This window comes from Chiloscyllium punctatum, chromosome 45, assembly GCF_047496795.1.
Source record: "Chiloscyllium punctatum isolate Juve2018m chromosome 45, sChiPun1.3, whole genome shotgun sequence".
NCBI lineage: Eukaryota > Metazoa > Chordata > Chondrichthyes > Orectolobiformes > Hemiscylliidae > Chiloscyllium > Chiloscyllium punctatum.
This window is the reverse complement of record NC_092783.1, coordinates 11,962,264-11,975,402: the sequence shown is the minus strand read 5'-3', so window position 1 is coordinate 11,975,402 and position 13,139 is coordinate 11,962,264. Positions and strand designations below refer to the sequence as shown.

Here is a 13,139-nt window from a genome sequence, read left to right as displayed (position 1 = left end):
TATTGCAAATAACATAGGATAACATGGAGGTGCTGGTGCTGACTGGGATGGACAAAGTCAGACGTCTTGGACTGAAGAGTCTGTTTCCATGCTGTATGTCTCTATGACTCTAAATCACTGGGTTATAGTCCAACAGGTGTATTTGAAATCACAAGCTTTCTGAGTGCTGCTCCTTCATCAGGTGAAGAGGAGGGAAGCACACATAAATTCCGTGTGTGTGCACTTCCCTCTAATTTACCTGACGAAGTAGCAGTGCTATAAAAGCCTGTGATTTGAAATGAACCTGTTGGACTATAACCTAGTTTCATGTGAAATAAAATGGGCCATACAAATTTCCAACTGACCTTAATGCACCAAAACATGTTTTTGTTATTGAAAAACTCCATATAGAGTCACAGAATCATGTAGCACTGAAAAAGATCCAACTCGTCCATGCCGACCAAGTTTCCTGGCTCCACTTGCCTGCATTTGGCCCATATCCCTCTAAATGTCTCCCTTTCATCTGCCTATCCAAATGTCTTTCAAATGTTGTAACTGTACCTGCAGTTCCCACTTTCTCTGGCAGTTCATTCGACACATGAACCACCCTCTGAGAAAAGTTGCCTCTCAGGTCACTTTTAAATCATTCTTCTCTCACCTTGAAAGTATGCCCTCTAGTTTTGAACTTCCCCATCCTAGGGAAAAGACCTTTACTGTTGCCTTTCCCTATGCCCTTCATGATTTTATAAACCTCTATAGGGTCACCCCTGAAACTCCTAAGATTAATTTCTATTATTGTTTAATTTTAACATTAGCTGACCCAGTTGAATACCTCCTTTACCATTAAGATGGAACAGCACTCTAGATACCATGGAGCTAGTTATATAACTCAGGTCTGCAAGGATCATACTAGTTAGAGTCATAGACTCATAGAGATGTACAACACAGAAACAGACCCTTGGGTCTAATTTGCCCATGCGACCAGACATTCTAAATTTATCTAGTCCCATTTGCCAGCACTTGGCCCATATCCCTCTAAACCCTTCCTATGCATATACCTGTTCAGATGCCTAGTAATTGTAGCAGCCTTCACCACTTCCTCAGAAAGCTCATTTCATACATGCATCACCCTCTGCATGAAAAGGTTGCCCCTTAGGTCCCTTTTAAATATTTTCCCTCTCACCTTAAACACATATCCTCTGGTTCTGGACTCCCCCACCCTCAGGAAAAAGCCCTATTTACCCTATCCATGCCCCTCCTAATTTTATAAACCTCTATAAGGTCACCCCTCAGCCTCTGACACTCCAAGGAAAACAACCCCAGCCTATTCAGCCTCTCCTGAAAGCTTAAAGCTTAAATGCACACAATATTCCAAAAGTGGCCTAACCAATCTCCTGTACAGCTGCAACATGACCTCCCAACTCCTATACTCAATGCTCTGACCAATAAAGGAAAGCATAACAAACACCTTCTTCACTATCCTATTTACCTGCAACTCCATGTTCAAGGAACTGTGAACCTGCCCTCCAAGGTCTCTTTGTTCAGCAACACACCTCAGGACATTACCATTAAGAGAATAAGCCCTGTCCTAACTTGTCTTTCCAAAATGCTGCACCTCACATTTATCTAAGTTAACCTACATCCGCCGCCCGTTGGCCCATCTGATCAAGATCCCATTGTATTGTACTGTAAGGCAACTTACAAAACTATTTGCCTCAGATTAGTGATGGGGTATAACAAAACATTGTGTGCAGGCGCCTTAAAGAATTAACAAGGAGTTACTGTTATTTTCATGTTGTATTATCATTGCTACTAGTTTCTCCCTTCAACTGCCTATCATAACTTTCACAAATATAAACTAATAAAATGCTGTCCCCGACTTCGTTTTTTTTATTTTTTCATCAAAGGTGATATTGATAACAAACTGAGAATGCTGGAAATACTCTACATGTTAGGCAGTATCTGTTTGTGATAATGATATGCATGCACCTTCAAGGAGGTATATTGCAATCAATATCCACCTTGACAAGATGTGATGTGTTAGAGCCTTGCATTGAGGGGCAGTCTGAAGTATTTGTGATAAGTTATAATCTGTGAGGCTGATACAAAATTCATGTATCTCTGGACGTCGGAATGTGTCTATGAAAAATTAACAAAGCAAAATTCACAATTGATCTTGGACCTGTGTGGGAGAGCTCACAACACAGGAACATGTAAGTGCATAGTTTTACTGTGTAACCTTGCTGTAAGTTTACAGTAGTGAATACAATGGTTCTTTCTTGATTATATGTTTTATTGAAATCTGTCTCTTGATTAAATTTTAAAAATATAAACCGTAAGTACAATGTTAGCCTCGAGCACTGTTTTTTAGAGCATAACAAAGGTGCTATTTTTGGGTCTGTAGATTGTGAAGGAGCAAAGGTGGTCTTTAGTAGAGTGATATGCTCTTCTTGTTGAATGTGGGAGTTTAGGGAGAGTTTACATGTTACTGAGGATTATGACTGCAGGAAGTGTCTTTGATTGTGAATCCTATCAGATCAAATGGATTGGTTGGAGTGACAGTAAGAGGCAATGAGGGATTTACAAGAGCAAAGGGGTGTGATGGATGGCAGTTATAGGAAGGAAGAAAAGCCGCTGATACGGTCGGAGAGATGGATTAACTCCAGGAAAGGTAGGAGAGGCAGGCAGGTAGTGCAGGAGTCTTCTGTGGCTATCCCCATTTCAAACAAGTATGCTGTCTTGGAAAATGAAAGGGGTGATGGACTTTCAGGGGAATCTAGCACAAGCAGCCAAGTTTCTGGTATTGAGACAGGCTGTAATGTAATGAGGGGTACATTGGGTTCCAAATGATTGATTGTCTTGGGGGACTCTCTAGTCAGAGGCACAGACAGATATTGCTGCAGCAAACATTGAGAATGGTGTGTTGCTTCCCTGGTGCCAAGATCAAGGATGTCTCTGAGAGGGTGAAGAATATTCTCAAATGGGAGAAGGACCAGCAGGAGGTCATTGTACACATTGGAACCAATTACATAAGAAGGCAAAAGGATGAGGTTCTGAAGTGAGAATATCGAAAGTTAGGCAGGAATTTAAAAAGTAGGTTCCCGAGGGTAGTAATATCTGGATTACTCCCATGCTACAAGCTATTGAGGGTAGGAATTGAAGGATGGAGTGGATGAATGCATGGCTGAAGAGCTGGTGTATGGGTGAAGGGTTCACATTTTTGGATCATTGGAATCTCTTCTGGGGCAGAAGTGACCTGTACAAGATGGGGGGATTACACCTGAATTGGAAGGGGACTAATATACTGACAGGGAGATTTGCTAGAGGTACTCGGGAGGACTTAAACTAGTAAGGTGGGGGTGGGACCCAGGGAAATAATAGGAAAGAGATCAATCTAAGAGTGATACAGTTGGAAAATGGAGCGAGTCAAACAGTTGGGGCAGGAAGGAACAAAGCAGAGAACAGGATAGGACTGACAAATTGAACTGTTTTATTTCAATGCAAGAGGCTGAAGGCAGATGAACTCATAGCATGGTTAGAACATGGGACTGGGATATCTTTAGGAATTACAAAAATGTGGCTTAGGGATGGACAAGACTGGCAGTTTAATGTTCCAGGATACAAATGTTATCGGAAGGATAGAATGGGGACAAGAGTGGAGGGAGAGTGGCGTTTTTGATAAGGAGTAGTACTACTGCTGCACTTCGGGAGGATAATCCTGGAATACATCCAGGGAAGTTATTGGAACAGAGAAATAAGAAAGGGATGATCACCTTATTGGGATTATAATATAGGCCCCCTAATAGTCAGAGGGAAATTGAGGAACAAATTTGTAAGGAGATCTCAGCTATCTGTAAGAATAATAGGGTGGTTATGGGAGGGGATTTTAACTTTCCAAACATAGACTGGGACTGCCATAGTGTTAAGGGTTTAGATGGAGAGGAATTGTTAAGTGTGTACAAGAAAATTTTCTGATTCAGTATGTGGATTTTACACTAGAGAAGGTGCAAAACTTGAATTACTCTTGGGAAATAAGGCAGGGCAGGTGACTGAGGTGTCAGTGGGGGAGAAAACTTTAGGGCCAGCGGCCATCATTCTATAAGTTTAAAAACAGTGATGGAAAAGGATAGACCCAATCTAAATTTGAAGTTCTAAATTGGAGGAAGGCCAATTTTGACGGTATTAGGCAAGAACTTTCAAAAGCTGATTGGGGGCAGATATTCGCAGGTAAAGGGACGGCTGGAAAATGGAAAACCTTCAAACATGAGATAATGAGAGTCCAGAGACAGTATATTCCTGTCAGGGTGAAAGGAAAGGCTGGTAGGTATAGGGAATGCTGGATGACTAAAAAAATTGAGGTTTTGGTCAAGAAAAAGAAGGAAGCATATGTCAGGTAAAGACAGGAGAGATCAAGAGAATCCTTAGAAGATTACAAAGACAGTAGGAGTATATTTAAGAGGGAAATCAGGAAGGCAAAAAAGGGACATGAGATAGCTTTAGCAAGTAGGATTAAGGAGGATCCAAAGGATTTTTACAAATACACCAAGGACAAAAGGATAACTAGGGGGGGAATAGGGCCCCTCAAAGATCAGCAAGGCAACCTATGTGTGGAGCTACAGGAGATGGGGAGATACTAAACGAGTATTTTGCATCAGTGTTTACTGTGGAGAAGGACAAAGAAGATATAGACAGTAGAGAAACAGATGGTGACATCTTGAAAAATGTCCATATTACAGAGGAGGAGGTGCTGGATGTCTTGAAACACATAAGTGTGGATAAATCCCCAGGATCTGATCTGGTCATAGGGTCATAGAGAAGTACAGCACAGAAACAGACCCTTTGGTCCAACTCGTCCGTGCCACCCAGATATTCTAACCTAATCTAGTCCCATTTGCCAGCACTTGCCCCATATCCCTTTAAACCCTTACTAGTCATATACATACCCAGATGCCTTTTAAATGCTGTAATTGTGTCAGTCTCCATCACTTCCTCTGGCAGCTCATTCCATACACGTACCACCCTCTGCATGAAAAAGTTGCCCCTTAGGTCCCTTTTATATCTTTCCCCTCTCACCCTGAACCTATGCCCTCTATTTCTGAACTCACACACCCGAGGACTCTGGGATGCTAGCGAAGTGATTGCTGGGCCTCTTGCTGAGATATTTGTATCATCAATAGTCACAGATGAAATGCCGAAAGACTGGAGGTTGGCTAACGTGGTGCCACTATTTAAGAAGGGTGATAAGGAAATGCCATGGGGCTATAAACCGGTGAGCCTGACATCAGTGGTGGGCAAGTTATTGGAGGGAATCCTGAGGAACAGCATTTACATACATTCGGAAAGGCAAGGACAGATTAGGGATAGTCAGCATGGCTTTGTGTTTAGGAAATCATGTCTCACGAACTTGATTGAGTGTTTTGAAGAAGTAACAAAGAGGACTGATGAGGGCAAAGTGGTGAATGTGATCTATATGAACTTCATTAAGGCATTCAACAAGGTTCCCCATGGGAGACTGGTTAGCAAAGTTAGATCTCATTGAATACAGGGAGAACTAGCCATTTGGATACAGAACTGGCTCGAAGGTAGAAGACAGAGGGTGCTGGTGGAGGTTGCTTTTCAGACTGGAGGCCTGTGACCAGTGAAGTGCCACAAGGATTGGTGCTGGGTCCATTACCTTTCGTCATTTATGTAAATGATTTGTATGTGAACAAAGGAGGTATAGTTAGTAAGTTTGCAGATGACACCAAAATTGGAGGTGTAGTGGACAGTGAAGAAGGTTACCTCAGATTACAATGGGATCTTGATCAGATGGGCCAATGGGCTGAGAAGTGGCAGATGGAGTTTAATATAGATAAATGTGAAGTGCTGCCTTTTGGGAAAGCAAATCTTAGCAGTACTTATACACTTAATGGTAAGGTCTTGAGGAATGTTGATGACTAAAGAGATCTTAGAGTGCAGGTTCATAGCTCCTTGAAAGTCATCACAGGTAGATAGGATAGTGAAGAAGGTGTTTGGTATGCTTTTCTTTATTGGTCAGAATATTGAGTATAGGAGTTGGAAAGTCATGTTGTAGATTAGCTGTACAGGACTTTGGTTAGGCCACATTTGGAATATTGTGTGCAATTCTGGTCTCCTTCCTATCAGAGGGATGTTGTGAAACTTGAAAGGGTTCAGAAAAGATTTACAAGGAAGTTGCCAGGGTTGGAGGATTTAAGATTTCGGGAGTGGCTGAATAGGCTTGGGCTGCTTTCCCTGGAGTATCAGAGACTGAGGGGTGACCTTATAATGGTTTATAAAATCATGGGAGGCATGGATCGGATAAATAGACAAAGTCTTGCCCGTGGGGGTGGGGCAGTCCAGAAATAGAGGGCATTGGCTTTGGGTGAGAGGGGAAAGATATAAAAGAGACCTAAGGGTCAACTTTTTCATGCAGCGGGTGGTGCGTGTATGGAATGAGCTGTCAAAGGAAGTGGTGGAGGCTGATACAATTGCAGCATTTAAAAGGCATCTGTATGGGTATATGACTAGGAAGGGTTTACAGGGTTATGTACCAAGTGCTGGCAAATGGGACTAGATTAAGTTAGGATATCTGGTCAGCATAGATGAGTTGGACCGAAGGGTCTGATTCCGTGCTGTACTTCTCTATGACTCCATGACAAATGAAAGCCAACACCTGAAGCACCCCTGCAAGCCACACGCCATCGTGACTTGGAACTATATCGCTGCTCCTTTATTGTTGCAAGTTCAAAATCCTGGAACTCCCTCACAAACAGCATCGTGGGTGAATATGGCAAATGGAATATTACAAGGAAAGGAGTGAAACATTTCACTGTTGTGGAAGAAACAGATGAGCAGAGGACAGCACGGTGGCTCAGTGGTTAGCACTGCTGCTTCACAACGCCGGGTTCAATTCCCGCCTCGGGCAACTGTCTGTGTGGAGTTTGCACATTCTCCCCGTGTCTGCATGGGTTTCCTCCAGGTGCTCCAGTTTTCTCCCACAGTCCAAAGCTGTACAGGTTTAGTCAATTGGCTATGCTAAATTGCCTGTAGTGTTAGGTGCATTAGTCAGGGGTGAATGTAGGGGTATGGGTCAGGATGGTCTTCGGAGGGTCAGTGTGGACTTGTGCCGAAGGGCCTGTTTCCACACTGTAGGGAATCTAATGTAATTTTTAAATGGGAACAGGTTGGAAAATCAAGTATCTGGATATCCTTGTTGATAAGTCACTGAAGGCTAAGATGCAGGTGCAGCAAATTGTTAGGAGCATTAGTGGAATGTTAGCCTTGATTGCAAGGGGATTTGAGTATAAGGACTGTGAAGTCTTGTTTCAGTTGTTTAGGAACTTAGCTAGACTGCACTTGGTGTACTGTGTGAAGTTTTTATCTTCTTATCTTAGAAAAGACATTATTACTGCAGAAGCAGTACAGCAAATGTTTACCAAACTTGTTTTTGGGACAGTAGGACTGTCCTATGGAGAGAGATTGGGATAAACTGTGACTTTATTCTCTGGAGATTTGAAGAATTACAGGTGATCTCATTGAAACTTACAAAATACTTAAAGGGATACACAGGGTAGCTGCATGTAAAATATTTCCCCTGGTTTGGAAGTCTAGAACCAGGGGTACAATGTAAAACAAAGGGGAGGCTACTTATTACAGAGTTGAGGAGAACAATTTTTTCTCAGAGGATTGCAAACCTTTGGAATTCTCAACCCAGTGAGCAGTGGAAGCTTAGTCTCTGAATATGTTAAAGGTAGAGATTGATTGATTTCTGATTACCATGACATTCAGGGTTATGGGGATGGAGTAGAGAGAAGGCATTAAGTGTTTAATCAGCCATGATCGTATTGGATAGAAAGGCAGGCTTGTTGGGCTGTATAGTCTATTCCTGTTCCTATGTTGCTATGCTTCAACTACAACCTAAGAACTGTAGCTGTACAAGAAGACATGTCACCACCAGCTTTTGCAGGGCAATTGAAGATGGGCAATAAATGCTGGCTTAGCCAGTGATGCCCAAACCCCAAGAATTAATTAAAAATACTTAAAGTAAAGAATCTGCATCTTAAGTTTTACTTACCCTTGTGTGTGATTGGTGCATTTCTATTTAAGAAGATTTTAACAATGTCAGTGGAGAGGTCATTGACTTGAAACAGAGTCAATGTTTCAAGTCAATGACCTTTCACCAGAACTGAAAAAAGGTAGAAATGAAATGGGCTTTATGAAATTGAAAGAGGTGAGAGTTTGGTAAAGATCAAAACGCAATATCTGTGGTTGGATGGAAGATGTGGTGAGATTCAGTGTAAAAATGGTTGGTGGCACACAATCAAATAGAGTTGTATGGAAGAAGTGAAACAAATATTTGTCTTGAGGAGGTGTGAATGGCAGAATCATGAAAAGCGGGATCAGAATAATTCATGATATCATGACTTCAGAATCACAAAGAATGGAAAAGCAACAAAACAGAAAAAGAAAAAAATCAAAAGCAGCAAAGAAGGAAGAAAAAAACAAAATGGCACCCCATGACAAACATAGGAAATAGATTCAGGTATAGACCTTTCAACACACCAAGCATGCTTTGCTATTCAAACATATCATCGACCTCTAAACTATTTCATCCACTATCCACTAAAGTCATTCCATTTCAGAAATTTCTCAATTTCTCTCTTGAATATAATCAATGTTTGAGTTTCCACTGCTCCTTGGGATTGATAATTCCAACGATTTACCACCCTCTGAAAGAAGACATTCCTCCTCATCTCTTTTTCAACAGCCTTTTTTGAAACTGATCTTAACTTCTTATGGTCAAATTCAGAAACTACAATCTTTTGACTCTAAAGTAAGCATGCTGCCCACTGAGCCAAGATAGGAATTTCAGGTCAGGAAGACAGTAAATTGCCTAATTGTTAAATAAGTAGTTGTTCCTATTCACTAGATCACTGCAGGAACTGAGGACAGAGTGGGACCAATGCACAGAATTAAAATGACAGGTCATTGGATGCTCTGGGTCATGCTTGTGGGTTGAACAAGGAGAAAAAGCAAATATTATTAGAGTTCTGGCAGCATAGGAACAGAATTGTGGGAGATGGGACAGATTCGGTCCACTATGCAGAGAAATCCTTTGTAGAAGGAAAGGAAAGGCACATCTGAATCTCTGGTATAGAGAATCTGGAATTAAGGTGGGAGATGTGAATCACAAGCTAAGATTGAGTATATCCCAAGGTGACACTTTCTATTTCCCACATTAACCATTTGTGTCTTCTGTGCCTACTGATATGATGTCAATTAATCCTGCTTTAAGATAACTGTTGTGTTGCAAATCCATGAATCTCTACGAATTGGATTGAAACACCAAAAGTATGTATCCTTGTAATCACCTGATTACCTCATCACTTCATTTCATTGTTTTTTCATCAAGATTGATGTAATAATGAACCCTCTGCACTAATATAGCCCTCTCCCCTGCACATTTAGTTTTATTATAGAGTTTTTGAATATTTTAATTTGGATCTGGTTTTAATGAAACTCTCATCTGTTTCTGCCGAAATAAGCACCATGACTTGATAAATGGATAAGGGGCAGCCAAATTCTTTGGATATCTCAAGGCTTTTGTTCCCTGTAAGTGGAATGCTTGTTGTAAGTGGGGCACAGTGAGTGAAGAACTCCTGCTGTACTTACTTCAGGTTGTTCTGGTTAATGGTGCTTTATCATGGAATCCCATCACTCATTTTAATTACCTATTTTTTGGTGAAATATGTTGTTGTTGCAGGTGTTCTCTTAATCATTCTTGTGGAGGCTGCTCAGGAACTGGCTTCTTACTTTACTATTAAACACATTAATGGTTGGAGGAAGGTATGCATTGCCTTTTGAACTGGGGTAGTCTGGCTGAGCAGTCTAAGGTACTGGATTTAGGTTCTAGACTCAGGTAACAGGTAGCTAGCATTAAGGGCTTTTCTGGTGCAGTGGCAGCATCTCTACCTCTGGACCTGCTGGTATGACTTCAATTCCCATCTGGTTAATTAAAAATCTTTTTCAGACCTTCTATAGTTTCCATCTATTTGTTTTGAGGCTGCTGGGAAAATTAGAATTTGTTGCGTAGGTTCTTGAGAACATGGTCCTGAGTGGCTTTCTTGAAATGCTGAGGGGAAAGGAATTCCAGAATTTTGATACAACAGCAAAGGCAATATATTACCAAATGAGGATGGTGTGTGCCTTGGATGGGAATTTGCAGCTGTTAGTGTTCTCAGGTACCTGCTTCCCTTGTCTTATAAGGTGGCAGACATTGCAAGCTTGGAAGATGCTGTCAAGGAAGCCTTGGGCTAGTTTCTGCACAGAACCTTGTAAAAGATACTGCTACCACTGCACACTGCTGGTGAAAGGAGTGAAGATTAAGGCAGTGCATGGATTTCAATCAAATTGGCTGTTTTTTTCCCAGATGGTGTCAACATCCTTGAGTTTTCTTGGAGCAGCACTCATTCAGACAAGTTCCATTACACTCCTGCATTATGTAGAACAATATTCATTTCTCAGCTACCATCATAAAATTGAGATTGACTGGTCAGTCATCCCATTTTGTAACCCAATAGCAGTTTATGGTACTAGGCTAGTAATCCGGAGATTGTGAGTTTAAGATCCCTGGAAAATTTACCAGGTCCCAGCATGGGAACCTGGCTAGTCTACCTGCTAATCCAGTCGTCCATTCCATATATGTTCATTTTTCATTCTTTCTGAAAGCAAACCATATAGTTATAAAAACAGAATCACCACTCATGGCAAGATGCACAAACACATTTTCAAGCAATAACTTCATCTATATCTTCAGAACCAATATAAAGAATAGACTTGGCAGAAATATAGATTTTTCACCTATCCATCTATACAACAGCACTTTTACCAGCACTACATCAACATTAAAAGTATTTTATAGGATCTATGGTGCTTTGGAATACACATTAAATGTATTTTATTAGTTGTCAGACATGTTCTAAGGTTGTGAATAGCGCTAATTAATCAAAACCTTCTTTCTTGGAACATCCTGAGATGATGTGAAAAGCTACTTAAAAAAGTAAGCAGCTGTTGCTGAACAAAACACCAAAACATAGGTACAAACATTATGAATCAGATATTGAGATCAATTAAAGTATCACAATGGCATTAAGATCAACACTGTTCAGAAATGCTCAGTTTAGGGTTGCTCCAATTTGATGTGTTTGTACTGAACAAAATTTCTTGCACTTTGGAAAAGATCCTAGTCAATAAGAAACAGGTTTAACAAGTGCTGCCATCCATATCTTGACAGGACTAACGTGGTCTCATATGTGATATAGGTTAAATAAGATGGAGTTTATTACATCTTTGCAACTATATAGAGAGTATAAGCACACGCTCTACAATACTGCGAAGACTGTTGGGAGGATCAAGCCTTAGGTCTCCCATGATGTGATAACCCCTGCAAGGTTCATGGGAAATCAATTAAGTTTTCTGAGTATGAATTCTCTTGGTAACTCACAATGGCTTGTCCAGCTGGAACTTATCAGCTGAGCGCTTTATATGGTATTGTCCCTACACCTAGACCAGGAGGCCAAGATTCAAGTCCCACCTGCACCAGAGATGTATAATACCATCTCTGAACAGGTTGTTGAGAAAATTAGGTCAAATTTTTAAAAATTAAACAAAAAATGTATAATGTAGCTCTTCAGGTTGGTTAGCTCAGTTGGCTAATTTATGATGCCAACCGAGTGGGTTCAATTCCCATCACCAGCTGAGGCATGGTGACCTTCAGGTTAAGCCACCATCAGTCCTCTCTCTCCATTGAGAGATACCCTTTTGTCCAGTAGGAGTATGGAGTATGGCTTCTAGGAAGGCTATGAAGTATATAATAGTATCACAGAGCAGGTTGATTGGAAAATAGATTAAGAAACAAACATAAAGCATACAGCAGACCTTTGTCCATCCCACTATCCCTAACTTCCCCCATACCTTTGATGGTTTGAATTGACCTTAATCAGCTTTGCATGTAAATATTGAATTGGCTACATGGGTGTTTTTTTTCCTTATATCAAGAAATGTTATCACGCACAACTGGATGTTCTTTTCCCACAACCAAATCCCATGACTTTTTTTGTTTTTAACTATTAACCACCAGGAACTCTGTAGCGCTGTCACAAAAGCATTGTATCTTCCATGGTGTCCACCTCATAGGTCTGCTTTATTTTTGTTTTTCACACAACTAAACAACTTTGCCACCACCAAAATCACCATGATTTTTTTTAAAAAACTACTAACCACCCCCACTAATTACTCTTGTAGTCAATTAAATATCTACAAGCAAAGCCCATTATAGGTAAAGCAAACCACCATGGTGGTGTTTAATAGTTTTAAAAAAATACAAAATCAAAAGTCCTGGTGATTTTGATGATCGGAAGATTGTTCAGTTGTGTGTGGTAACATTTCTGGGTAAAATAAAAATAAAGCAGCCATTTACAAAGTAGATCCATGTCCATTCCCACTCTTCCTACACAATATCCCCCTGACTTTTGATGGTTTGGGTCTGCAAAGCTATCTGTTCTAGGCTGGGATTAGCCTATTTATGCCATGATTTGGTTTTTAACAGAAGTGATATTCATTTCTAATCAATCCTATTTTACTCTTCCCCAAGGTCCTCATGATATTATCACACTGCGTGATGCTTATTCCACTCAGGCAAGTATTAACCCATTCAGATCCATATACAATATCTTATGCCAAACTTTTTCCTGATAACTACTGTTGATGCACACAAGTGTATGTAATGACACGTACCAGTATCCTGCGTTCCCATGAATCTTCAACTTGCCAAATTCACATAGAGATTTCCTTATACTTCCTGAGTATGTTCTCATCAAACTGGATAGAATGGTAGCTTGTTAGCTTAAAAGATAGTTGTCTTGCACTGCTTTTCTTTCACAGAGGAAACTTTCCCTGCCACGTCAAGCAGTTCTTTCTTTCCAGCATAGTCATAGAGTAATAGCGATGTACAGGATGGAAACAGACTCTTCGGTCCAACTTGTCCATGCCAACCAGATATCCTAACCTGATCTAGTCCCATTTGCCAGCACTTGGCCCATATGTCTTCTGAATGGTGTCTTCTATGGAGTTGTGGGTGTGACATTTTCAGATTGTGCCAG

At 40.8% G+C, this 13,139-nt stretch overlaps 1 protein-coding gene across 11 annotated transcripts in view; it reads left to right on the top strand.

Moving 5' to 3' along the window:
• Positions 1–13,139, top strand: part of LOC140467156 (tetraspanin-18B-like) — a 129,533-nt gene that overhangs the window by 51,230 nt on the left and 65,164 nt on the right. The window lies entirely within an intron of this gene.